Source organism: Pongo abelii, chromosome 2 (assembly GCF_028885655.2).
Source record: "Pongo abelii isolate AG06213 chromosome 2, NHGRI_mPonAbe1-v2.0_pri, whole genome shotgun sequence".
NCBI lineage: Eukaryota > Metazoa > Chordata > Mammalia > Primates > Hominidae > Pongo > Pongo abelii.
This window is the reverse complement of record NC_085928.1, coordinates 205743754-205769956: the sequence shown is the minus strand read 5'-3', so window position 1 is coordinate 205769956 and position 26203 is coordinate 205743754. Positions and strand designations below refer to the sequence as shown.

The 26203-nt window shown below is 46.4% G+C and overlaps 1 pseudogene; it reads right to left on the bottom strand.

Moving 5' to 3' along the window:
- Positions 1 to 1209: 1209 nt before the first annotated feature.
- On the bottom strand, positions 1210 to 24415 carry LOC103889736 (succinate dehydrogenase [ubiquinone] flavoprotein subunit, mitochondrial-like; annotated as a pseudogene).
- Between the last annotated feature and the right edge of the window lie 1788 nt (positions 24416 to 26203).

The window sequence follows — 26203 nt, the reverse complement described above, 5'->3', positions numbered from 1 at the left end:
CAAAGGATTAATACCAATAAGACAAGTAACAAGATGACTGATTGAAATTTAGGATTTAGTGGCTCTATTTGTCTTTAGACTATGGCTCACTAAATCTGCACACTTGAAGTGCTGTGTTGTAGCAATGCTCTGACAACACATGAAATAATAGGCTGCCTGACTGTCACCAGGCTGATGTGCAGTTGGGCTGCAGAAACCCGTGATGCTGCCTAGCCCAGCCAGCCCCATGTCACTCCTCAGACTCAAACTCGATTCTGACACCACCAGCACCTGGGACACTGCCTAGGGGCTTCTCCGGTGGCAGGAGCACATCCTGGAGCAGGCCAGGGGTGCCTGGAATTGACCATCCTGAACCTGTGCAGCGTGGGCTGGTGAAGGAACACACCAGTTCCCACAGTGAGCATGGGACCAGCTGCCCACGTGGGACCTGGCTCCTGGATGCCCCATGCCTCCGCCTCTTTCTTGTCTCACCTCCCACTTCCCTTCAGCTCCTGCTCAGGGCCACCTTCCAAATTTTGGTCTCAGGGTTGGCGCCTGTAGAATGCAATCCAAGGAATTTAGATTCATTCATTTCAGATACTATTCTTTCAATTTTAGGGACTATCTTAAAAACTTAAGTTTGGTAATATGTAAAACACTTACAATTTCAAAGTCCAGATATTACTTCAGAGTCCATTTCAGTCTCACTTCCACCACTGACCCCTGTCCTCCACAGCAACCACTTTAGATTTTTATCTTTGTACTGTTTTAAGAAAAAGCAAATATATATTTGCATTATATGATATGTACTCTGCCCCTTATCAATGGCCTTCCTCATTCCTCCTTCTGGTACTGAGTTCCCCACTGCACGAATTAATGTTCCTAATCCCCTACTGATGGACATTTTGATTGTTTCCAGTTTTACAAAGGCCACAGTGAAGAACTTTGTTGCAAACACATTCAGGCTGTGAAAAGAACTCTGTGTGTAAACTCCTTTCATTTCTTTGCCAGAGTTTTTTTTGAGGCAGATTCTAGAATTGCTGAGTCAAAGGGCAAATGCCAGGTAGTTTTGTTAGACGCTGCCAAATCCTCCTCCATGAGGCTGCAACGTTCTGCATTCCACAGTGACGTATGAGAGTCCCTGTAACCCACAGCTTCACAAACAAAGCATGACAGCAAACCCGCACGTTTACCCATCACACAGTTGAGAAATTTTATCCTAATTTCACCTTTTTTTTTTGGTTAGCATTTTTATTACCAGCTTTTTTGTGGTATAATGCGCAGAAGGTAATGAACACATTCTACCTGCAAGCTTCTTCCTGTGCCTTTGGAATCTGCTCCTGCCGGTCTGCAGGGAACCACGGATCTGCTTTCCGTCACGTAGGAGGCATTCTCAACACCCTCTGTACACAGCATGAACTTTTTTATTTGGCTTCTCTTACGCAGTGTAGTGACTTTCAGATTTATTCAAGCTGCTACATGCGCCAATAGTCCACTCCTTCCTAGTGCTGAGGCCCCCATCACATGAGCACAACTGTTTCCTGTGTGTGATGTGTTGTTCTCTGGCTGTGCACTGCCAAAAAAGACATCATTAAAAAAAAATCTAAATATAATGTAAACCCTGCCTTATCTTAAGAAAAGTTTTTCTGGCAGTGGCTCACACCTATAATCCCAATATTCTGGGAGGCTGAGGCAGGAGGACTCCTTGAGCCCAGGAGTTTGAGACCAGCCTGGGCAAGATGGTGAAACCCTGTCTCTAAAAATTAGCCAGGCATGGCGGCTCACACCTGTAGTCTCAGCTCCTAGGGAGGCTGAGGTGGGAGGATTGCTGGAGCCCGGGAGGTGGAGGTTGCAGTGAGCCGAGATCACACCACTGCACTCCAGCCTGGACAGCATGGCAAGACTCTGTCTCTACCAAGAAAAAAACAAAAAATTAAATGAAGGAAAAACAAAAGGTTTTTCTTATCAAAAATACACTTTAAGGAACAAATGTATCATATTAAGTTGGTGCAAAAGTAATTGTGGCTTTTACCATTGAAAGCAATAGCAAAAACCGCAATTACTTTTGCTCCAACCTAATATTATTTTCTAATGACACTTGGAAATAACTGTCATTGTTCTCTAAAAACAACAGCCTAAAAATAAAGCAGCAGCCCATTTACTTCTATGCCAGTTCTTTTAGCATTTGGTTATTTAAACTGGCGATCCCTAACCTTTTTGGCACCAGGGACTGGTTTCATGGAAGTCACTTTTTCCACTGACAAGTGTGGGAATGGTTTGGAGATGAAACGGTTCCACCTCAGATCATCCGCATTAGATTCTCCTAAGTGGGGCATAACCTAGATCCTTCGCATGCACAGTTCACAATAGGGTTCCACTCCTCAGAATCTAATGCCACCACTGATCTGACAGGGGGCGGAGCTCACACAGTAATGATCTGACAGGGGGCGGAGCTCACACAGTAATGATCTGACAAGGGGCGGAGCTCACACAGTAATGATGACAGGGAGCGGAGCTCACACACTAATGTTCTGGCAGGGGACAGAGCTCACAGTAACGCTCTGGCAGAGGCGGACCTCACACAGTAATGCTCTGGAAGGGGGCGGAGCTCAGTAATGATCTCATGGGGGCGGGGCTCACACAGTAATGATGACGGGGGCGGGGCTCACAGTAATGACAGGGGGCGGAGCTCACACTAATGTTCTGGCAGAGGCGGAGCTCACACAGTAATGCTCTGGCAGAGGCGGACCTCACACAGTAATGCTCTGGAAGGGGGCGGAGCTCAGTAATGATCTCATGGGGGCGGGGCTCACACAGTAATGATGACAGGAGGCGAAGCTCACACAGTAATGCTCTGGCAGGGGGCGGAGCTCACACAGTAATGATCTGGCAGGGGGCGGAGCTCACACAGTAATGCTCTGGCAGGGGGCGGAGCTCACACAGTAATGCTCACTGGCCGGCTGCTCACCTCCTACTGTGTGGCCTGGTTCCTAACAGGCCATGGACTGGTAACAATCTGTGGCCTGGGGATTGGGGACCCCTGATTTAAATAATCGAGGACACACTCACCTAGTAAACCATCTGCCAAGAAAAAGGAGGAAAGGCACCAACATTAATTTGAACTTAGAAATAAACTACAAGGCCAGGCATGGTGGTCCACACCTATAATTCCGGCACTTCGGGAGGCCAAGGAGGGACGATCACTTGAGCCCAGGAGTTTGAGACCAGCCTAGGCAACACAGTGAGACCCTGTCCCTACAATTACAAAATAAATGAGCTGGGCGTGGTGGCACAACCTGTATCCCCAACTACTCAGAAGGCTGAGTCGGGAAGATCACCTGAGCTGCCCAGGAGTTTGAGGCTGCAGTGAGCTGAGACTGCACCACTGCACCGATCCTGTCTCAAAAAAAAAAAGAAAAACTACAACAAAATATCTGGATTTTGATGTGACAGAATACAAAGACAATTACATTTGATTTTTAGGTCAACAAATATGACAAGTCACAACAGTAAAATATTGTAAATGGATTTGGAAATAAAAGAAAGTTTGTTCATTTATATTTTATTTAAGAGCTGTGCCCAGTTTTATCATGTCACAAGAATGAAGCAAGGGACAAAGGTAAGTGCCACGCTCCCTGGCCACTGGGTTCCTGGCAAGCTCCCGGCCACTGGGTGCCAATCTCCCCTCAATGTACTCCTTCTTCCCTGGAGTGCAGAAGCGTATGAAGACACTTATGACATGGACACATACATGAGTTATTATACATAATTACAAAAGCTGATTCTGTCATCACCGCATCTTGTCTCATCAGCAGGAGTGAATGGCTGGGGGGATGGCGGCACAGTCAGCCTCATTCAAAGTTTTGTCAATTACGGGTCTATATTCCAGGGTGACCTTGAAAAGAAGAGTCAGGGGTAAGGTAAGCACAAAAATGTACAAAAAGCCATCTCTTGTGTTCCTTTTGAAAATTTTTTACTATAAAAGTAGATTTACGGCATGTGAACTTTAAGGTATTTGCCGCAGTATTTTCCAGTAACAAATTCAGAAATGATCTACATGCGCAACAGGGGACTGTAAATGACGGCAGATCCGTAGAGTGGAACGGAACAATGAAAATGACACTGTACCAGATTCTCAGTGCTTTACAAAAACACTCCCATCACGAAAAGTGGGAGAACACTTGTCTATACCAACACACTTGATGTTTAAACCATCTACTTCCAGTTTTTCTACTTCAAAGTAAGTATTTATACAGGTTGAACATCCCTAATCCAAACATCTGAAATTCTCCCAAATATGAAATTTTCTGAGCACCAGCATGACATTCAAAACAAATGTGCTAGGGAGTCAGATCTTCCGATTAGGGATGCTCAGACAGTAAGTATAATGCAAACATTCCAAAGTCTGAACAAGCCTGAAATCCAAAACACTTCTGGTCCCAAGGGTTTCAGAGAAGGAATACTCAAGCTGTATATTAAATATGCACACACAGGAAAAGGCAGGCCCATACACAAAGAAATTTAAACCATAATGGGTCATCTCTGGTTAGTGAGCTCTTATTTCAATCTCTTTGTACTTTCTAAAATGAGTATGTATTTCTTGAAAAATCACTGAAACTGGCTGGGCGTGTTGGTTCATGCCTGTTGGGGAGGCCAAGACACGTGGATCACTTGAGCTCAGCAGTTCAAGACTAGCCTGGGCAACGTGGCAAAACCCCATCTCTACGAAACATACAAAAATTAGCCAGGCATGGTGGCATGGTGGCATGTGCCCGGGAGGCTGAGGTGGGAGGATCACCTGAGCCGGGGGGAGGTTGAGGCTGCAGTGAGACGAGATCGAGCCACCACATTTCAGCCTGGGCAACAGAGATAAGACTCTATCTCAGAAAAACAAAAACAAAACAAAAAACCCGAACCTGGAAACATTAAAAATAGACTTGTGCTAAGCGAGTGAAGTGTGATTTCTATACACTACCAGGAAATGGTCTTCATGATAAATCCTGAAAATGACCTACTGCCTGAATCACAGACAAACTAGATGATAGTGAGAGTCCAAAGGTAACTTCCACAGACACAGCTAAGTGATTATACGACTCTCTCTTACAAGCTAAGAAAAGCTTAAGGGTAAAAGCTTTCTATCTTCATTATTTCTGAATCTTAATGCCCAGCGGAAATGCCACACGGGTGAACTGTGCTTGTGTGGAACAAGGCTGCAACCCCCCTACCACACCCTCAGCTGGCTGTTCCCAGGACGCTGCTCACCCCAACCCCGCCTCCATTTCTGCCCTTCTCTACTTGCTCAGTGCCCAGGGGATGCTAAGGGCTGTACCACATCCCCTCAGCTCCCCTGCAGATGCTTCCAGTTGGCCCAGCCCATGGGAGGAGAGGGGAGGGGTCTCTTCTGGGCTCCCTTGGCTTAGGACTGGTTTCTGGTAGTGGCTGTGTCCCCACCCCACAGATGCTGACTTTCTCGCCAGGTCCACAATCATCATCTCTTCCCCTATCACCAGGCCTTGGACACTTGCTCCTGCCCAGTGACTTCCATCTGGCCCACACCATGGAGCAACCCTTCCCTTAAGGCTCCTCTGAATCACCTGCAGGCACTGGATTCTGTTTCCAGCCCGAAGCCTGACTGCTGTCAGAGTGCCTTTTTCAGTGGTGCCTCAAATCTGTCAGGAGTTGATTTAAATCTGGCCTGCTCCTCCCCGTTCACCATCAGCAAGGCCAGCCCGCAGACCTGGGCGGGGCTGTGTGGGTGCTGGGCTGCGGTGAGAACAAGCTCCACACTGACCTTCCCAGTGCTGACGTCCACATAGGACAGGGTGTGCTTCCTCCAGTGCTCCTCAAAGGGCTTCTTCTGCTGCCCCTGGATGGGCTTGGAGTGATCGTACTCATTAATCCACACCTGAGGCCAGACACACAATCACATTTCTTATTACTCTAACAGAGCAATACAGAAAAAAACACAGCAAACATTAAAATGATCTAAGAGACAGATGCCCTAGAACTCATTCCATTTCCACTTCAGCCCAGGAGGCTGGCGCCATCAACACATTCAGAACCCACAGAGGCCACATGGCTGGCCAGGGGTGTGCAGCCAGCAGTGAGTCCAGAGTAATCCATGTCTGCATGTTCCCTTAGACATCCTTTATGTACCTTAGAGTTTATCAAATACTTTGTCTTTTTGCTCCAAGCGCTGGGAGACTACCTCAATCTTTTCTTTCAGCCTGTTTTAATCAAAAATATTTTTTTTTCTTTGGAGACAGGGTCTCGCTATGTCACCTGGGCTGGAGTGCAATGGTGTGATCACAGTTCGCCAGAGCCTTGACTTCCCGGGCTCAATCAATTATCCTGCCTCAGCCACCTGAGCAGCTGGTACTTCAGGCGTGTACCACCACACCTGGCTAATTTTTTAATTTTTGTAGAGACAGGTTTTGCCATGTTGCCCAGGCTGGTCTAGAACTCTGGGCTCAAGTGATCTGCCTGCCTCAGCCTCCCAAATGCTGGGATTACAGGTGGGAATCACTGCACCTGGCTTCTATTCTAATTAAAACTCGCTGTCACCAACTAAATTTATGCACTGGCCGGGCACAGTGGCTGATGCCTGTAATCCTAGCACTTTGGGAGGCCGAGGTGGGTGGTTCACTTGAGGTCAGGAGTTCGAGACCAGCCCAGCCAACATGGTGAAACCCTGTCTTTACTGAAAATACAAAATTAGCCGGGAATGGTGGCACACGCCTGTAATCCCAGCTGCTTGGGAGGCTGAGACAGGAGAATCACTTGTACCTGGGAGGCAGAGGGTGCAGTGAGCTGAGATCGCACCACTGCACTCTAGCCTGGGAGAGAGTGAGACTCCATCTCAAAATATTAAAAATAATAAATTTATTATTATTCTGTATCCTGGCAAACACGAATTCATATACTTTGCAGGAAAGACTTTTAATAAGTACGAGGAGACGAGCAAGTTCTGAGCAGTGATCACAGCCATCAGCATATTCTAGTGGAGGGTAAATCAGTAAAATTTCATGGTGAATAAAAATGATTTTCCCATTCACTATGTTCAGCTGACTGGAAAGGCTGCCACCAGCCGCCCACACAGGGTCCTGAACCAGCCTGTGTGCCTGCCTTGTGGAGCCTTTGTCCTTTTGCTGATGTGGTTTATCCTGAACCTGCATTTGCACTGCAAGCTTCCCTTTCCGTGGTTTTTTGCTATCATATGTGAAAAACTCTTACCAGGCAGAATCCAACACGTGTGCTCTACATAAAAATCAGTTCATCTGAAGAACAAGTGACCACAGGGCAGGCTCCATAATCAAACCACAGGGCAGGCTCTATAATACCTTTTCCAAACCACAGGACAGGTTTGAAACAGTGGCTTACTCGTTATTTAGTAAACTGGCATTTCCTCCACAGGGCAGCCCTGAAACAGTGACTTGCTCATTAATAAACTGGCATTTCCTCCACAGGCAGGTTCGAAACGGTGGCTTACTCATTATTTAATAAACTGGCATTTATTTCCTGGTCATGCCACTCTGGCTGCACTTCTAATCTTGGCCTTCTAACAGCAAAGCACACTGGCTTGGAGATGCCACTGCTGGCATCAGTGGATGCCGACCAAAAGCAAGGAAAAGGTCACAGTGGTCCAGAAAATGGTGAGAACCCAGAGATCAAAGTTACCAGGGGGAAAAAGGCATGTTTTGGATTTACTTTTGGGGAAATGAAATAAAATGCAGAGAAAATGCAGGGGTGGGGCTGAGTGCCACCAGGCAGGAGGAAAAGGCAGGTGCTGGTGGGCGTGGAGAGAAGGCTCACCTTGTATTCTTCCCTGGCGTGCACGCCCCGTGACTCCTTCCGCGCCTCTGCTCCATTGATGGTCTGCAGCGCACACAGCATCAGGTTCTGCAGCTCCAGGTTCTCCACCAGGTCTGTGTTCCAGACCATTCCTGGGAACACAAAAAGTTCCATCAGGGGCAGGTGGGACACAGTCACATGGGCCCTCCGAGCTGTCAGCCTGGGCCTGCTAGTCCATGGAGTCACTGGTTGTGGCTTTATAGCTGAGGGCCAGGACCCATCCAGACAGCAAGCATGGAACTAAGTGAGCACTGATGGGACAGACACCAGCCCACCCTGCAGAAGGCAGGGCCCAACATTGTGCACACAGCCTGCTGTCTGCTCACCCCGGTCAAACATCTTCAGGTGCTTCAGGTCTCCGTAGAGCTTGCTGATTTTCCCACAACCTTCTTGCAACACGCTTCCCACACGGAACACGGCAGCATGATTTTACATTGACTGTGGCACAAAATATTATTTGTAAACTTTTAAGCCATAGAAGCAGCCGTACCAAGAACTGCTTAACTTTCAGACCTGTTGTTTTGCATTTCATTTTATTTATGTAAATTAAACAGGAAAATTAGGAAATTCAGACTGTGAGTTTATTACTCTGAACTTAAAAATGAAGTTTTGACTAAAGCTTCTGAATAAACAATGTTTCTATTACATACATATCTTAGACCCACACACATCCTTTCCAGCGGGATACAGCCAGGGTCCAGGACTCCAAGCAGACTGCCTGTGAGGCACCATGTTCCATACGGCTCCACAGCCAACCAGGCAGCACTGCCTCCCCACACCCCTGGCGGGACGCCTGACGTGGGGTCTGGTGGTCAACGTGACACGAGCCAGCAGCCCTGTGGTGACACACACAAGGAGGAGCTGAACAGAGCCCTGCTGATGGTGGGGTTGGAACCGAAGGTCTACAAGGAGAGGGAGGGCGTTGGTGGCTGGGGCCCTTGGCCCATCTGACTAGTATCTTCTGCCTATTTTGTAGAAGCTCCTTGTACACTGAGTTCCTTCATAGTTTTACCATGACTAGAAACGTGCTATGCAGTGGAACTGAAGTTTACTGTAGGTATGCTAGGAACTGGGCATCAGCTTTTGCTTCCAGTCAGACAGACAGGCACCACCTCCGTGATCCCTCCTCCTCCTTGCTTCTCCCTCTAACTGTGCTTTGCTCCACTGACTCTAATTGTCTCTTCCTCTACCAATGCACCTTCATGGTTTAATTTGGACATTTCATCTGATTTTCCTTAGACTCATACACAATCGTAACACTGTAATGCACATCAACCTAATGGTTTTTCAGGAAGAACAAATGAAAAAAATTGCATCTCAGAATCTAGTATTACATTCTTTCATGTCCTTTAGCAGCCACGTTTTCATATCCTTTTTTCGTATTTCTGGTCACATTATTTCAAGGAATTTTTAATTTTTTGTTCGAAATGTGAATGAAATATTTACTGATGTCTGAGCAGATTACTGCTGGCACATTGCAAAGCCACTGATTTTTACATACAAATCTCTTATCCAGACACCTTACTACATTCTTGTTTTGTTAGTTTTTCAGTTTCTTCTCTGGAAGTTTTTGGGAAATTATATCTGTAAATAATGGCAACTGTATCTATTCCTTTTCAATATTTACTGCCAAGACCAGCTGGGTCATAGAAACCCTAACCCAGTGGCACTACAGGAATTAAAGACACACAGAAATATACAGTATGGAGTTGGAAATCACGGTCTCACAGCCTTCAGAGCCGAGAGCCTCGAACAGAGATTTACCCACTTATTTATTGACAGCAAGCCAGTGATAAGACTTACTAAAAGTATTGCTTATGGGAAATAAAGGGATGGGTCTGGCTAGTTATCTGCAGCAGGAGCATGTCCTTAAGGCACAGATCACTCATGCTATTGTTTGTGGTTTAAGAACGCCTTAAGAGGTTTCTCCCCCCTGGGTGGGCCAGGTGTTCCTTGCCCTCATTCCAGTAAACCCTCAGCCTTCCGGCGTGGGTGTCATGGCCACCACGAGCATGTCACATGCTGCAGAGATTTTGTTTATGGCCAGTTTTGGGGCCAGCTTTTGGCCACATTTGGGGGCCTATTCCTAACAATTTACCTCATTTCTTTTTTTGATTGTTACTATTAATAGCCAGAGTCAGCAGAAAAATCCCTTCCCCCAAGGAAACACATTTCCACAGGCATCGGAAGCTCTGTTTGTTCAGTGCTGACTCCAGCACCTCACGGAGTCTGGGATACAGCAGGCACCAAGACACACCTTGTTTGGCGGGAACACTTCTAGTATTCTCACTTCAAACCATCTCAGATTTGCCATTTCTATATCCGAAGTCGTGTTCGCGTTCTCTAATGCACTGGTTCCTTCTTTCCCAGCTGCCCTCCCACCCTACAAAAGCACTGCAGGGCATCACTCAGCCTTCTGTGCCTTAGTCACGCTGTTCTTCTCACCGTTCCACAAAGCCTCCCTCAAGCCCAGCCTCACCTGAAGACTGAAGGGCACAGGCCTCTGAAAATGTCAGCAGGGAACCTGTTCTCTCGTGTCTAACACCAAATGCCTTTCAGAATAGGACTAAAGCAATGGACTTCTTTTTGGAAAATACACAGAAATTCATGCAAATAGTAGAGAAGAGATCTCATTCTTGGACAAGAATCCTTGTTATTAGAGGAATTCAGTTTCTTAGACTGACTATATATCAGGTTCTCCACAGCCCCCGTGGCTAATGGCTGCCATACTGGACGGCAAACACTCAACATTTCCATCATCACAGACGGTCTTACTGGACTGACTCCCAGCAGCACAGACCGCACAGATCACTTTCCACCCACCGCCTACTCTCCCTCTCTTCTGAGTATGTTTAGGGGCAGCAACAGGTCCAGCTTAAAGACATTTCCGAGCTGCTGGAAGCCAGGCGTGATGACATGATCAGTATCTGGGCCTGAGATGTAAGCACCAGTGCTGTGTTGAACTCCAGGAAACCTCTAAGAGAAAGCGGCCCTGCTGGGGACTGAGCTTCTCTGGTGGTCCACGCTGTGACTCATCCATGACAGCCAGCGACGGTCAGGGCACGGAGGTCACGCCCAAGCACACACGAGTGAACCACAGAAGGCTGTCCTGGATGCTAAGCAGTCACTAATTCTGCCCTAGCCTGTTGACCTTCTATGTGGAAAACAAGTGCACTTCTGGTCTCTTTCATGTTCTTGATACAGTGAGGAGTATGTCCCACTGCTGTTCACCTCCAGATACTGGTGCAGCCTCGTATGTTTATCGCAGCACTAGTCACAATAGCAAAATCATGGAATCAACCTAAGTGCCCATCAACGGACGACCAGATGAAGAAAATGTGGTACCTATATACCATTAAATACTACTCAGCCATAAAAAAACAACATAATCATGTCTTCTGCAGCCACACGGATGCAACGGGAGGTCACTATCCTAAGTGAAGTGACTCAGAAGGTCAAGTGTCACACATTCTCACTTGGAAGTGGGAGCTGAACCGTGAGTACACATGGACACACGGAGTGGACTAACAGAGACTGGGAGCTCCAAAAAGCGGGAGGGGTAGGGATGAGCAATTACCTGCTGAGTACAACACACACGACTTGGGTACATGAAAAGCCCAGACTCCACCACCTCCCAGTACATCCACACAAAACTGCACCTGCATCCCCCTAGATCTATTTTTAAAAAAACAAAACCAGTGCAGGGCCAGGTATGCAGCCAGCCTGCTCTCTCCAGAGCGAGTCCAGGCTCTTACCTTCTGCATGCTGAGTCACAGTTCCCATGTTCTTATGCTTCTTCCATCAGCAAATCTCAATTTCTCAAGATTCGTGACAGATTCTTCCCCAGCATTTGGTTTAATTGGAGGGACTTTATCTCCTAAAACAACAAAAAAAGCTAGAATTTAACCTTTGAAAACCGTGTTAAAAAACCAAATGGATTTAGAATGACACACAAATATGTAGCACAGCCACTCAAGGAGCCTGGAAACTGTGTAAGTCTCCTGAGCTAACACACTGCCAGCCCACCCTACATCTGAGGCCATCTGTTGAGTTGGGAACAATTTTAAAGAACAGACATAAAAGGCAAAACTGTTGGCACACAGTAGATAGCCATTAAGTGATCTTAGAGTGAATAAACTAGAAATCATCTCTAAAATTAAAAAATTAAAATGTAGGCCGGGTGCGGTGGCTCACGCCTGTAATCCCAGCACTTTAGGAGGCCGAGGTAGGTGGATCACTTGAGGTCAGCAGCTCAAGAGCAGCCTGGCCAATGTGGCAAACCCTCATTTCTACTAAAAATACAAAAATTATCTGGCATGAGAACTGCTTGAACCTGAAAGGCGGAGGTTGCAGTGAGCCGAGATCACGCCACTGCACTCCAGCCTGGGCAACAGAGCGAGACCCTGTCTTACAAAAAAAATAAATAAATAAATGTATACAAATTTATATACATTAAGTGTATATAAATGTCACTCCACTAAGGGGAAAAAAGACACCTTCCAGATGGTGGTCCCAAGGGGCCGGCCACCCCACTGTCCTTTGCATCAGGGGGAGGAAGGTGGCTGCTGTGTGCTTGAAAGTCACTGCTGATTTGGACTCTTATGTGCTCTCACCTAACGTTCAAGATTTGAATTTTTTTTTTTTTTTTTTTTTTAAGATGGAATTTTGCTCTGTAGTCCAGGCTGGAGTGCAGTGGCACCATCTCAGCTCACTGTAACCTCCACTTCCTGGTTAAAGCAACCCTCCGGCCTCAGCCTCTGGAGTAGCTGGGACTACAGCACTATGCCACCATACCTGGCTAATTTTTGTATTTTCAGTAGAGATGGGGTTTCACAATGTTGGACAGGCTGGTCTCGAACTCCTGACCTCAGGTGAGCCACCTGCCTCGGCCTCCCAAAGTGCTGGGATCACATGTGTCAGCCACCGCGCACGGCCAAGATTTGCAACTCTTATGTTTCCAAGATGTCTTAAAAAGGTTTTAAAGTTTTTTTTTATATATATAACATTTTATATATATTTTCTTCAACAGGTAACACATGCAGGAGACAGGAGGCATGAAATGCAGGAGTCAAACAGGCCTCACCCCACCCACTGCCTCTCCACGGGACCAGGCTGTGGGTCTCTTGAGGGTCTGCTCAAATGCTTCTAGGCTTGCTGGTGTTTCTCTTCCTTTTGTTTATAATGCTTTAACAATTGATCTTTCAGTAGAATTGACTTTTTTCTTTTGGTGGGCAGTTCTACAATTTATTTTTTCTTTTTTTTGAGAGAGTGTCTCCTACCTCTGTTTTCCAGGCTGGAGTGCAGTGGTGTGATCTCGGCTCACTGCAACCTCCGCCTTCCAGGCTCCAGCAATCCTCCCACCTCAGCCTCCCAAGTAGCTGGGACTACCCAACTGTGAGCCACCATGCCCAGCTGCTTTTTGTATTTTTGGTAGAGACGGGGTTTCACCACCTTGCCCAAGCTGGTCTCGAACTCCTGAGCTTAAGCAATCTGCTTGCCTCGGCCTCCCAAAGTGGTGGGATTATAGGCGTGAGCCACTGCACCCAGCCTCAGTTCTACCAATTTTAACACACGTATAGATGCATGTAACCACTTTGGGAGGCTGAGACAGGAGGATCACTTGAAGTCAGGAGTTCAAGACCAACCTGGGCAACACAGGGAGACCGTGTCCCTAGAAAACAATTTTAAAAATTAGCCAGATGTGGTGGCGTGCACCTGATCGTACCACTGCACTCCAGCCCGGGCGACAGAGGCAGACTATGTCTAAAAATACAGATATATATATATATATATACATGTATTTTTTTCGGGGTGGTGGGGGAGAAGTAGTGATGCTACAAGCATTTTTCTTTCCATTTTTAAAAATTAAAGCATAAAGATACAGTAAAATAAAACTCATCATTTTTAATGTAGCGTTTTTCAAATTTTGACACACACAGAGCTGTGTCTGTAAGTCTCAGCACAATCAGGAAACAGCCTCTGGCAACCACCAATCCCTTTTCTTCCCTAGATGTGCCTTTTCCAGAATGTCCTATCAACAGAACCACAGGTGTGCAGCCTTTTGAGTCTGACTCCACAGCATTCTGCGTGAGATGCTGCATGTGTGAGCAGTTTCTCAGACGTAAAGTATAGGGTATTCTTACAAAATGTTCTTTTCTGCATTTTCAAAGAAAGAGAAGCTCAAAATTTCTACATTGCTCTGAGAGAAGTGGTATCGGTCCTCACTGCTACAAAGTACAGGGCTATGGAATGAGACAAGCACAACCTGTGGCGTCAGGAACGATGGACCTGAACTCCGCCTTCGCCGATGATCAGCAACAGCTTGGGATAAGACACCAGCTCTGCGTGTGCTGGCCTCCGGAGCTGTGGTCAGATCCACAGAGACACAGTGTCTGAAATAAGCTACCCTTTTAATACTATCTGTACCTTTCTAACTACAGATATAAAAGGGCGCATGTTTATAAGTTACAGCAGTGCTAGTTTTTCTTTCACTTGAGTCCATACAAAAAGCAAAAAGCACCTGTTCTATAAAAACGGCAGAAATGATGCTAAACAGTTAACACCAGAGAAAGGTAACGGGAAGAACGTGGGCCTGGGGTCCCACCATCCTTGCCACACAAACATCCACCAGTGCCTCATCCACCTCACACTGTTCTGAGCACACGAGGCTGGATAACCACCGTGAAGCTCTCTGGAGGTGGGAGTGATGCTAACTGTCCTGTTCTTAGTGCACATAAGACTCACACTCCCACACACGGTATTTCTTTTCCTGCACATTGTTTGACGCTACCATGAAAAGAAAACCAGCAAGTGAAATCCAATCTGTCCGTAGAGGGTGGGAATCCTGTTCACTCTAAGTCAGCCCTTCTCCTCTAATAGAGGTTAGTTGTACTTTGTTTTTAGAATGGCCTAAATTATTTTTCTAAGTACCAAGAAGTTACATATTCATTCATGCCAACTATTTTAAATATTTCATTGCAAATAAGTGATTTTTATCAGGCAAGTAATAGGTAACGAACTTCCCCTAAAAATAACAACTTCCTAATAGTGCTTTTTCGAAGCAGAAAATGACTGCAAAATAATTTTAAAAAAAAAGTAACCTCAAAAATGTCACCTTAACTGTTAAGATCCCCAACCAGCCTCTATCTAGTCTCAACATTACCACCATATAATCTCTGGATTTCTCAGTTTAATCACTTCTAGGGGAAAAAACCCAGACTACCTCTATATGATCACTAAACAAATTTCCAGCAACAAATCAAGGCTTTGTAACCTGGCTGGGTGCAGTGGCTCATGCCTGTAATCCCAGTACTTTGGGAAGCTGAGGCAGAAGGACTGTTTGAGTCTAGGAGTTTAAGACCAGCCTGGGCAATATTGTGAGACCCTGTGTCTACAAAAAAAAATTTTTTTAATTAGCCAGGTATGGTGGTGCACATCTGTAGTCTCAGCTACTTGGGACTCTGAAGGTTGAGGTGTTGAGGACTGCTTGAGTTCGGGAGGTTGAGGCTATGATGACTGTGCCACTGCACTCCAGCCTGGGCTGACCCTGTCTCAAAAAAAAGAAAAAAGACTGTAACCTCCTGCGCCTTCTCAAATAGTCTGGCTCCTGAAGAAAACACTTACTAGATCTGCATGACTCTTCGATACTCAGGGTGCATGCCTGACCAGACAACCAGGTCCAACAGTGAGTTTGCCCCGAGGCGGTTGGCACCATGTACCGAGGCACAGGCAGCCTCCCCACAGGTGTACAGGCCGGGCACAATCTGATCCTGGCCATTCGCGTGCCTCAGGACCTGTGGAAAGGAAGATTTCAGATGAAATGTCAAGGTGCCTATTCCTCCACAAGCCCACCTCCCTCAACGGGGTGTCTGTGCTGCAGGTCAGAGAAAGAGAGGGAAGTAGGCCGGGCATGCAGTGACTCACGCCTGTAATCCCAGCACTTTGGGAGGCTGAGGTGGGTGGATCACCTGAGTTCAGGGGTTCAAGACCTGTCTGGCTAACATGGTGAAACCCCGTCTCAACTAAAAATACAAAAATTACCCAGGCATGATGGCGGGTGCCTGTAATCCCAGCTACTCGGGAGGCTGAGGCAGAAGAATCACTTGAACCTGGGAGGCGGAGGTTGCAGTGAGCTGATATTGCACCACTGCACTCCAGCCTAAGCGACAGAGCGAGTCTCCATGTCCAAGAAACAAAGAGGGGGAAGTAAAGACCATATCTAAGAAGGAAGTAAGGACCATAGCTACTCTTCTTCAGAGGAAAACTTCCAAATGTATCCCCCAGTTTCCCCTCTGCCCCTGAGCACCTGCTGTTACAAGCAGGTCAGAGGACCTCCAATGTCAGCATCTGCGACTGTCCCCCGTGTCCCATGTTCCCAAGGCCCTCACCACCTGTGCTCCGGCTCAGACCCAGGAGCACGGCAGGTGGAGGAACATCAGCAGGGGAGACTGATGTTCCAGACTCTTCTACCCCCTGTTCACCTCTTCATCTACGCAGGGAAAGTAGCGGCTTCCACCCACCTCACCCAACAAGGAGGCTAAGTGACTGACAAGCTCTGTGTGAACCGCAAACCACTCAAAGGAGTGAATTATAAAGATCCCTCGATGTACAAGATCATTAGAAATAACACAAGATCATATAAGAAAGTAATTATAAAATGGAAAAAGCTGCAAATGATGTATCTATGACACTTTACTAAGGAGAAATAAATTATTAAGCCCCCTCCATTCTCCAGTAATAGAAATTTAAAGTGCGATCTAGAAAACAATACTGTACTTTCTTGAAGAAAACATCTGTCTTTTCCTCTAAGATCTAAAGAGACAACTGCAAGGTGGGCCCCGTCATCCCAGCCTTCTTTCCAGCTGTGGGAGAGGAGCCAGCACCATCACCTGCCCCTTGTAGCTGGTGGGAATGCCGTCCACATTATAATGCACGGTGGGGAGGACAGGGATCGGCTCCTTCGTGACGTCCACGCCAGTGAAGATCATGGCTGTCTCTGAAAAGCCGGGCAGGCACGTGGCCAGCTGCTCTGGAGGTAGGTGGTGCAGCTGCAGGTAGACGTGATCTTTCTCAGGACCACAGCCTCTGGTAAGACAGAACACCATCACATAAGGCAGAGAACAGCAACGGCGGGAAACCTGAGAATACGTCATCTTGGAAGCGTGTGAGTTTCAACATGTTTTGATACTGAGCAAAATTTCCCCTCATGTATGGTCACCCTCTCCTCAAATCTTTTCTAAGCATCTACTGTGTGCCAGGGACAATCCTAGGTGCTGGGACACAGCTGAGAACCAGAACAAAAACTCTGCCCTCACTGAACTCACACTCGTCTCAGGGATCACAGCCTGCTGCGGCTGTCCTTGGTAAGAGCATTAGAAAGGCCTCTATGCCAAATACAGTCGTCCTTGCGTATCCATGCCAGGTTGGGTCCAGGACCCCCACGGATACCAAAATCCGTGGTTGCTCAAGTCCCTAATATAAAATGGGAGAGTATTTGCATATAACCTATGCACATTCTCCTCCATATTTTAAATCATCCTCATTTAAGGTTTTATATTTAAGTTTTACAGCAACTCCAGGATTACTCATAGTACCTAAAACAATGTAAATGCTACATAAATAGCTGTTACACTGTGTTGTTTAGGGAACAATGACAAGGAAAAAAAGTCTGCATATTTGTAACGATGCAATTTTATTTTCAATACATAGTTGGCTGAAACCACACATGTGGAACCGATGGATACGGAGGGCCACCACATTCCAAAAAACCATCTGACTTCTCTTTTTTTTTTTTTTTAACATAAAAATGTAAAACCTCTAAAGGCCATACCAGCAGATATTTAGCAAGTGTCATTACATTAAAGAACAGGGTCAGGCAATGAAAGAGCTGCAAATTGTCTTACTGAAAGCCAAATAACCCACACGCTTTGAAAGCTGCCGAAAAACATCTGTGGGTATCAGACACAACACCCAAGGCTCACACACCGACATCAGGTTGGGTGTGTGTCTCTCTCTCTCATACTCCGTCACATATTCACACACTCTAAGAGAAACTCTGTTCCACAGATTTGAGACAGAAACTGGCTACAATTTTCAAAATGTAGGTCTTTAGGAAAATATCACAGACTAACAGATGCCTGCCCACAGCTGAGAGAGGTGGCTGTGCACATGTGCCTCCACCCGAAGCTGAGGGTTAGCGGTGCTGAAACTCACAGAAGCAACCCCGGCCCGAGTGCCCGCTCAGACAATGCTGGTAGCAAATCACATGCACCTTCCTTTGCAGATCTCCAGTCATCGACGGACACACCACATCTCGAGATGCCAGGTCCTTCGCGACGGGGGCATATCGCTCCATAAACCTTTCGCCTTGACTGTTAATGAAAATGCCTCCCTCTCCACTACATCCTTCCGTAATGAGACAACCAGCACCATATGTGCCTGCAAAAACCACACACGTTTATAACCTAACAATTGCTAGCTCTCTATTTCAAATGCATTATTTTTTTTTCAAGATATTTTTTGGGGGAGAGATGAAAAAGATATGCAGAAGGCAGTATATGCAAAACTGAATAGAAAGAACAGTTAACATACAGTAGAAAGTCTGGATAACAAAAAGCACTGACAAGGCTGACAGCTGCAGCACAGGCTGGGGCAGAGTGGCGTCCCCAGAGGGCAGAAAGGCCGGCCCACAGACCTCTGGCCAATACTCTGATTACAGCCTGGTGTACGTTGGATGCCTCAAATTTTGTTTTAATTTTTGAACATTCTTCTGCACTATGATACTGGAGTGACTAGTTAAGAATACTAGCTTAGAGAATTCATATCTAAGTTACCCAAACAGTGGCAAGGACGGTAATAATGATTCTTTTAGTTAATATTTACACTGCACTTGCTATGGGCAGTTCTAGCTACTTTCCACATATTAAACTCATTTAAGTCTTACAACTTAACCACTTACTTAAAGTGGTTAAAGTAACTGACAGTGTATAAAATTAAAGTTATTTATTTTCATTATGTGGAGAAGACAGACTTATCTATCCCAGGAATCAGTATAAACACAGAACCCACTAAAACAAGAGAGATTTTGCCAGAAAACCCCATGTGACTCTTCGGGCCGCAGTTTCCTCATCTAAAATCGGGAGAGGTAAGCTGTGAACCTGATGGCAGCCACTACCGACTACTGAGGGCCATGCGTTCTCACCCCCAGGCAGGTGCTGCTGTCCTCACCCTTTACAGGTGAGGAACCACGGCTGGGAAAGGCCATCACCCTCACACGGTTATATCAAGGCCTGTGTCTGAACCGTTATTCTACAATGCCTCTATTTTCCTTAAAATAAACAAACTCTAAATGAAATTTATTCATTTTTACAAAGGAAATAAAGTAGAAATTAGATTCCTACCCTGTGGCAACAACAGTGTTCTTTGCTCTCATGCGATGGATGGACCCGTCCTCTATGCACAGTGCAATGACACCACGGCACTCCCCGTTCTCCATCAGAAGATCCAAGACAAAATACTCCACAAAACAGCTGGTATCACATCACAGAGACTAAAAGAAAGAAAAAAAAAGGGCAAGAAGTGTTACGCCATCCTTTAAGGTTTTAAGGTGCCATCTGCTCATGTGAACAGGTGAAAGAACTTGATCCAAATGAACCAGGTGAATCCAAGGAGATCAGCAACAGTGTCAATGACACTGTCGGAGCCTGAGAGGCATTCCACGCCGAGCAGTACAAACAAGGCAGGTGTGCTACAGAACGCAGCAGCAACAGCTCCTATTTTGGTGACACATTTCCTATTTCTACACAACCCGAAGAGGCACTCCACACTGTCCGGTGGCCACATGTAGCTGCACTCAGAATCTGGTGCCAGAGTGAGGTCCACAGACCATGGGGTCACAGCCCAGATGGGAGCTGCTGGCAACACATAACCACTTAATTAATTAAAATAAATCAAAACGTTTAGCTCTTCAGCGACACCAGCCACACTAGCAACAGCCCCACGTGGCTGGCAGCTACCAAAGCAGACGGTTGCAGATGAGCAGATTCCGGCAGCGCAGAAAGGTAGGCATCGGACAGTGCTGCCCGCCTGGACCTGCTGTTCCCTCAGCCAGCGCAAGTTGCTCTCGTAAGCCTGGGCCAGCTCCCCACGTGACAGCTCCTGCTCCGGACAGAGCCACTGTCTCCTCCCACCACACACTTGTCGATGCACTCAGCCACACAGAAGTCACTGGTGTTCTAACAACCTGCAAATTAATGATCCGTCCCCATTCATCAGAAAACAACATAGTTCGGAATATTGATTACTCTGAATCAATACTGTTCAGAATATTATTTGGTCATGCCAAAGTGGACCCTGATTACCCAGGAACTATTGTCACCTCAAGTCTTTGTCCAGTGATAAGTTAATATTAAAACAATCCATGGCCGGGTGTGGTGGCTCATGCCTATAATCCCAGCACTTCGGGAGGCCGAGGCGGGTGGACTGCCTGAGCTCAGGAGTTCGGGACCAGCCAGGGCAACATGGGAAACCCTGTCTCTACTAAAACACAAAAAATCAGCAAGGCGTGGCGGCGTGCACCTGTAGTCCCAGCTACTCTGGAGGCTGAGGCAGGAGAATCGCTTGAACCCGGGAGGCACAGGTTGCAGTGAGCAGAGATCGCACCACTGCACTCCAGCCTCGGTGACAGAGTGAGACTCTGTCTCAAAAACAAAGCAAAACAAAACAAACAAACAAAACCAATCCATTCAGGAACTCAGAGGTGGTAAAAGAGCCTTAAAATACTTGTTCTTTTTCTTTTTTTGAGACAGGTCTCCTGTTGCCCAGGCTGGAGTGCTATAAACACGGCTCACGGTCTCAAGTGATCCTCCTGACTCAGCCTCCTGAGGAACTGGGATTACAAGCATGTACCACCATGCTCAGCTACTTTTTAAACTTTTTGTAGAGACAGGGTCTTGCTATGTTCTCCAGACTGGCCTCAAACTTCTGGTCTCAAGTGATCCTCCTGCCTTGGCCTCCTAAACTGCTGGGATTACAGACGTGGGCCACTGTGCCTGGCCTGCCTGCTCTGTTCTTATATGCTGAGTGTCACATATCCCAAGTTAAAACCTGGTATATAAGATTACCAATTCAACTTTCCAAAATAGATGCAAGAAGTCACACATTGCCTTAGGGGCAGCTCCTCAAGGCACATGTCTAGTCCTGTCACATCAACAGTCGCTGCATGTGCCGCACATCGCTGTTCTCTGTTGCTTTCTACATAATCTCTGGTGGACTCACTGAGCACCCTAACCCATTCCCTGCTGTCACCATAAGCCCCAGCACTACATGTCCTGTCTCAGGTGGACCGGCGGTGGCCTTACCCTCCCATATAAGGTGTGCAATATTGAGTGGCCGGTCCGGTCAGCCACACAGCAGCACCGATGAGCCTGCCCGCCCTTTCCAAACCTGAGGCTCTGTCCACCAAATGCATGCTGATAAATCTTCCCATCTTCAGTGCTGTTAAACGGCATGGCACAATTTTCTAGCTCTGAAAGATAAAAACAAACAAAAATCTTATTACCTTAAAGGACTCAAGATATTCACAGCTAATCTACACTAAACAACTTTAATACAAATCTGCAAACCTGAAGTAACCTATTTTATGAATATGTCAACACTTCATCAAAGAGAAGTTTTTCTTGTTACATGTAATGCATAGTTCATGACAGACAAAGACTTCTCTTGTGAGCTTTGCTCATCACCATTCTTTCGGCTGCCACATCTGCCTCCATTGCTTACATTTTTTCCAGGACTCTTGTACTAGAAACAGACCACGAGAGCACCCACAGCCTCCCACCCATCACCTCGACCATGGCAGTGGGGGCCTGCTCCGTCATGTAGTGGATGGCATCCTGGTCCCCCAGCCAGTCGGAGCCCTTCACGGTGTCGTAGAAATGCCACCTCCAGTAGTCCCCCTCCATGTTCCCCAGAGCAGCATTGATTCCAACCTGGAAACACCAACCACTCCTTACAAGCCACAAACAGGAGCCCCAACTTTGTCTTCCAGGCCCAAATCCACCCGCTGGGGGACTCAGAGAAAGCCAACTACTCACGCAGTGACTCCCAGTGAGGGCTGACCTCAGCAGAGGAGCAGCGAGGCCTGACAGATTCCAGATCACAACCCCTTCCCAGCTCACCCAGTGATTCCATCCCTTAGCCTCAGTCTCCTCATCTGTGTGGTGGAGACAGAGGGAGCTCCAGGAAGGGCTGACTGGAGCAGTGAGTGAGAGGCTACCTGTAATATGCTTATTACCTAACATATCTGGCACAGAAAAGGTACTCCACAAATCTTTCCGGATAATTTCATTAACAAATCTTCCCAACGGCATTTACGGGCATGTGTTAAAGATTACAAGTGCTTCCTGCCAAGTAATAAACTCCATACTCAGAGTCACACTCCCTTGTACCCCTACTTCCTTTGGTTGTGTGTGCCCATTGCCATCTTACCCCTCAGAGAGTCCCAGAAGACAGCAGCACAGGGACAAATGAAACCCTTGCCCTTTTCTTCCCCAGCCTAACTTCTGATTCCTCCTTTTTAGATGATCTCCTTTCCTCAAGGTGTTGGGGCAGCCGGGGTGGGTGGGGAGGCAGGGGTGGGTGGGGAGGGTACCAGGCGAGATGGTCAGAGAAGGTGTTGGGGAAGGAGGGGTGGGTGGGGAGGGTAGCAGGCGAGATGGTCAGAGAAAACCCAAGTGTGACTGGAGTCTCAATTAAGACCGACAACAAGTCTCCCGCCCTTCAAAGTCCTCAGGGAAGAGGCTCCAGGGAGAGACCCCTGAGAGGGTGAGCTGAGTGAGTAAGGCACAGCAAGAGGCCATGTGGCTGGAGCACGGGGAGGAGGCAGGAGGCTGCCCAGGTAGAAAGTGTGAGGCTGTGCAGGACCTGCACGGAGTGGGAGCACAGTGGGGCACCTTTCTCTTACCTGCGCTGCAACAGTGTGTGACCTGGTAGGAAACAGCTTTGTAACACATGCCGTATTAAACCCTGCCTCGGAAAGGCCAAATGCAGCTCGCAAGCCTGCCCCTCCAGCGCCTACCACCGCTGCATCAAATTCATGATCCACTACTGGATACTGAGCAGAAATCTGGAAAAGAAAAATTCACCTGTCAATCACATGTTCCACTATGACAAACATGAAGACTCTTGTGACAGTGAAAGAGCTTGACAAAGATAAAACAAGCAACTGCTGGGCACACAGGGCCTCCATCCTGTCCTGGGGCTGAGCCCTGAACAGTGCGGGGAGAAGTGGGCACATTCGCACCTGGAGAAGGGACTGACAATCAGATTCTATGAATGGTAGAGGGTCTATTCCATGGGATCAGACTGAGGACCACAACTCTACTTCAGGGCCTTGCCTATGCTTATGCCTGAGAAGGTGCCAAGGAGTATTCAGTCGCTATTGTGAGCTTATGAGAAAAGAAGTTTCGGTTTTCCAACAGAGAGAGAACAGGCACACTCAATACCAAGGAACCCACACCGGAAGGGCCCCACGGTCCTATTTTCAGTAGGATTTTATCATCTATCACAGCACATACTGTTCATTTTAATTTATTGCTTTACTTGACCTAAATTTAAATCTAGTTTATAGATACATAAGAGATACAGTAAAAATGTTCACATCTATGTTTATATTTGGACTTGCAATTAAGTAGTATTACACTGAAAATAATTTCAGCATGCATTGGATACCTATGAGAAATTGTTCTCCTATGTGATGACTCATATGAAAACAAACTGTATAGATCCTTACCCCCAAGCCAAAAAAATCATTTATAATGGAACAAAAAGCATGAACTTACGGAACCTGAAACTTTAGCAGATGCCCTCGTGTTCCTTCAACAGTGAAGTGAAAACCTCGGGTTCCTGTTTGCAACACTGTTGGCCACTGGAGACACAGAAGACACAGATCCAGAGGGTTAGTGTCCTGAAGGAACAAATGCTGTGGGGAACAGTAATTCAAATTTCCCCTTGCAAACTGTTCCCCTTCTGACGTATCCAGGTGCTCCTGTGCATCCAGAGAGCTCAGCTGGGACCCTCTACTTAACCCTGAAGGGCAGCCCAAGGGGCAAGGAACGACTGAGCCCCCAGGTCCTCCTTTCCACCCTGACTTGGCACTCTAGAAAACCAGGATGAAGCTTGTTTCCAAACAGGATACTCACTGACTCAGATGCGAAATGAAAAAGGCACACTTCCTCTGTGAAATCTTAATTTATGCAACTTAGTGGAGAAGGGGAAAGACATCTAGATCGTTTTACTGTATGTGGTATTTTGCAAATAATGAAGCATTTTAACTGGCTCCATCAGAGCCCTTTCCACATTACAGTTCCAATTGTCCATGAGGGCTTGCGGTCAGTTCAAAAGGCACTGGACACTGAATCAGGACATCTGTATCCTGGAACAGTAAAAGCTGACAGCCCAGAGGGAAGAGGTGTCATCCCTTCATCACACAGGAGGATGTCAGATGCACACTCTCCCCTGCCTGGCTGCTGCTGGCTTTTTCCTGGCCAACATCTACAACTTGAGATATCTCGCTGCTTAAATTTTCCATCTTAGAAAACTTTACTCATGAAAACTGGTTTTAGTGTTTAGTTTTTAGTGGCTCTGTGTGAGAGAGGTGACACTGTCCCATATGCTAAGATTGGCCAGCCATTTAGGGGATATGTTTTCCATTCTGCTGGCGGCATTTTAGAAGACCACTGAGTAGTCTCAGAAATATCATAAAGAATAGTTTTAGGGGCTGGGCGCGGTGGCTCATGCCTGTAATCCCAGCATTTTTGGGAGGCCAAGGTGGGCGGATCACCTGAAGTCAGGAGTTCGACACCAGTCTGGCCAACATGGCGAAATCCCCTCTCTACTAAAAATTAGCTGGGCGTGATGGCGGGCACCTGTAATCCCAGCTACTTGGGAAGCTAAGGCAGGAGAATTCCTTGAACCCAGGAGGCAGAGGTTGCAGTAAGCCTAGACTGTGCCACCGTACTCCAGCCTGGGCGACAGAGTGAGACAATGTCTCCAAAAAACAAAAGAAAAGGAAAAAAAAGCTTTAGGAAATTATACACTCAGCAATCGGAAGAGGGGACGTGAGGGATGTCTTCAAGTATTTAGAAATACTTGCAATTCAGAAATTACTTATTATGTGGGATAAAAAATTATTCATTTCTCCAATTTCTAGTCTCTGTTTTTATTGACATAAGCTAATTTAGTTTTTACTTTCTTCAGAAAACGAGAAAGAATGAATATTCTTCTACCTCAGTATAATTTTTTACACGGTAAAATCATATTTTAAGAAAGAAGCCTTTGAAATAATTTTAATACAAACGTTCTTGAAAATTTTGTAAAGTGCCCTATTAACATAGGTAATAGCACCTATAAAAACAGTATATTATACCAAACGTAAGTAGAAACAGTGAGATCACTAAATGTTTATTTGTTCTTTCTAGGATATTGATGTGGAATACACACTGCCCACCCCCCACCACACACACACAGAGCTAGCTTAAAAGGGGCAGCTACTATAACACAATCTTGAACAAATTATCACGCCATCCCCCTGGGGAAAAGGACACTAACCCTCTGCATCTAAATCTAATCTGGGGCAGATTTCTGAATTCGGAAAGCCCAACTTTAAGCCAATGTCAGTCTTTAGATAAAACTCAAAACTAGTTTTGACACAAAACTAGTCTTTTGTGCCAATTATTAATTTTCTTAGGAGAAACTATCAAACATTTCCTCTAAGAAATAAAATGGGGAACATATAACTAAAAGGAATACTTCGACCTTGCTTAACAATACAGAATTTCAGATGACTGAATTAGGAGGTGGAGGGGGAAAAGGAAGAAGTGCAGCGACATTAATATACGAAATCTAGCAAAGTAAGGGGTCCTCATCGAATAAAATGCACCTATAAATCATCAGCAAGAAACTAATCTGCATGTACAACCTACACAATCACAAAGGCAGCCAACGAAGAACCTAAAAACGCACGACTTTCTGTAGCAAAAACTACCTTCATCAAGTTTTTTTTGTAAAAAAGACTTTTACAAAACCCAAGACTAAATTTTGGTTCCGTTTTGCTATCTTGCCATCTTGTCTGAGGTGCCTGGGGTCTTAGTCTGCAGAAGGAACACTGGGCACCATCTAGGTTGAGGACAGAGAAACTAGCTCTATCTAATTTTTCTCCAATCACAAGCTACCATTTCCCCTAAAAAGTCCCACTGACCATGGGCTTTACTTCCTGCTTGTGGACGCCCTCCTAGCAGCTCCTAAGAGCCCAAGATGCGGCGGGGGTCTCTGCTCAGTCAGCACCAACCACAGCAACACACTAGAACGGTTTACATGC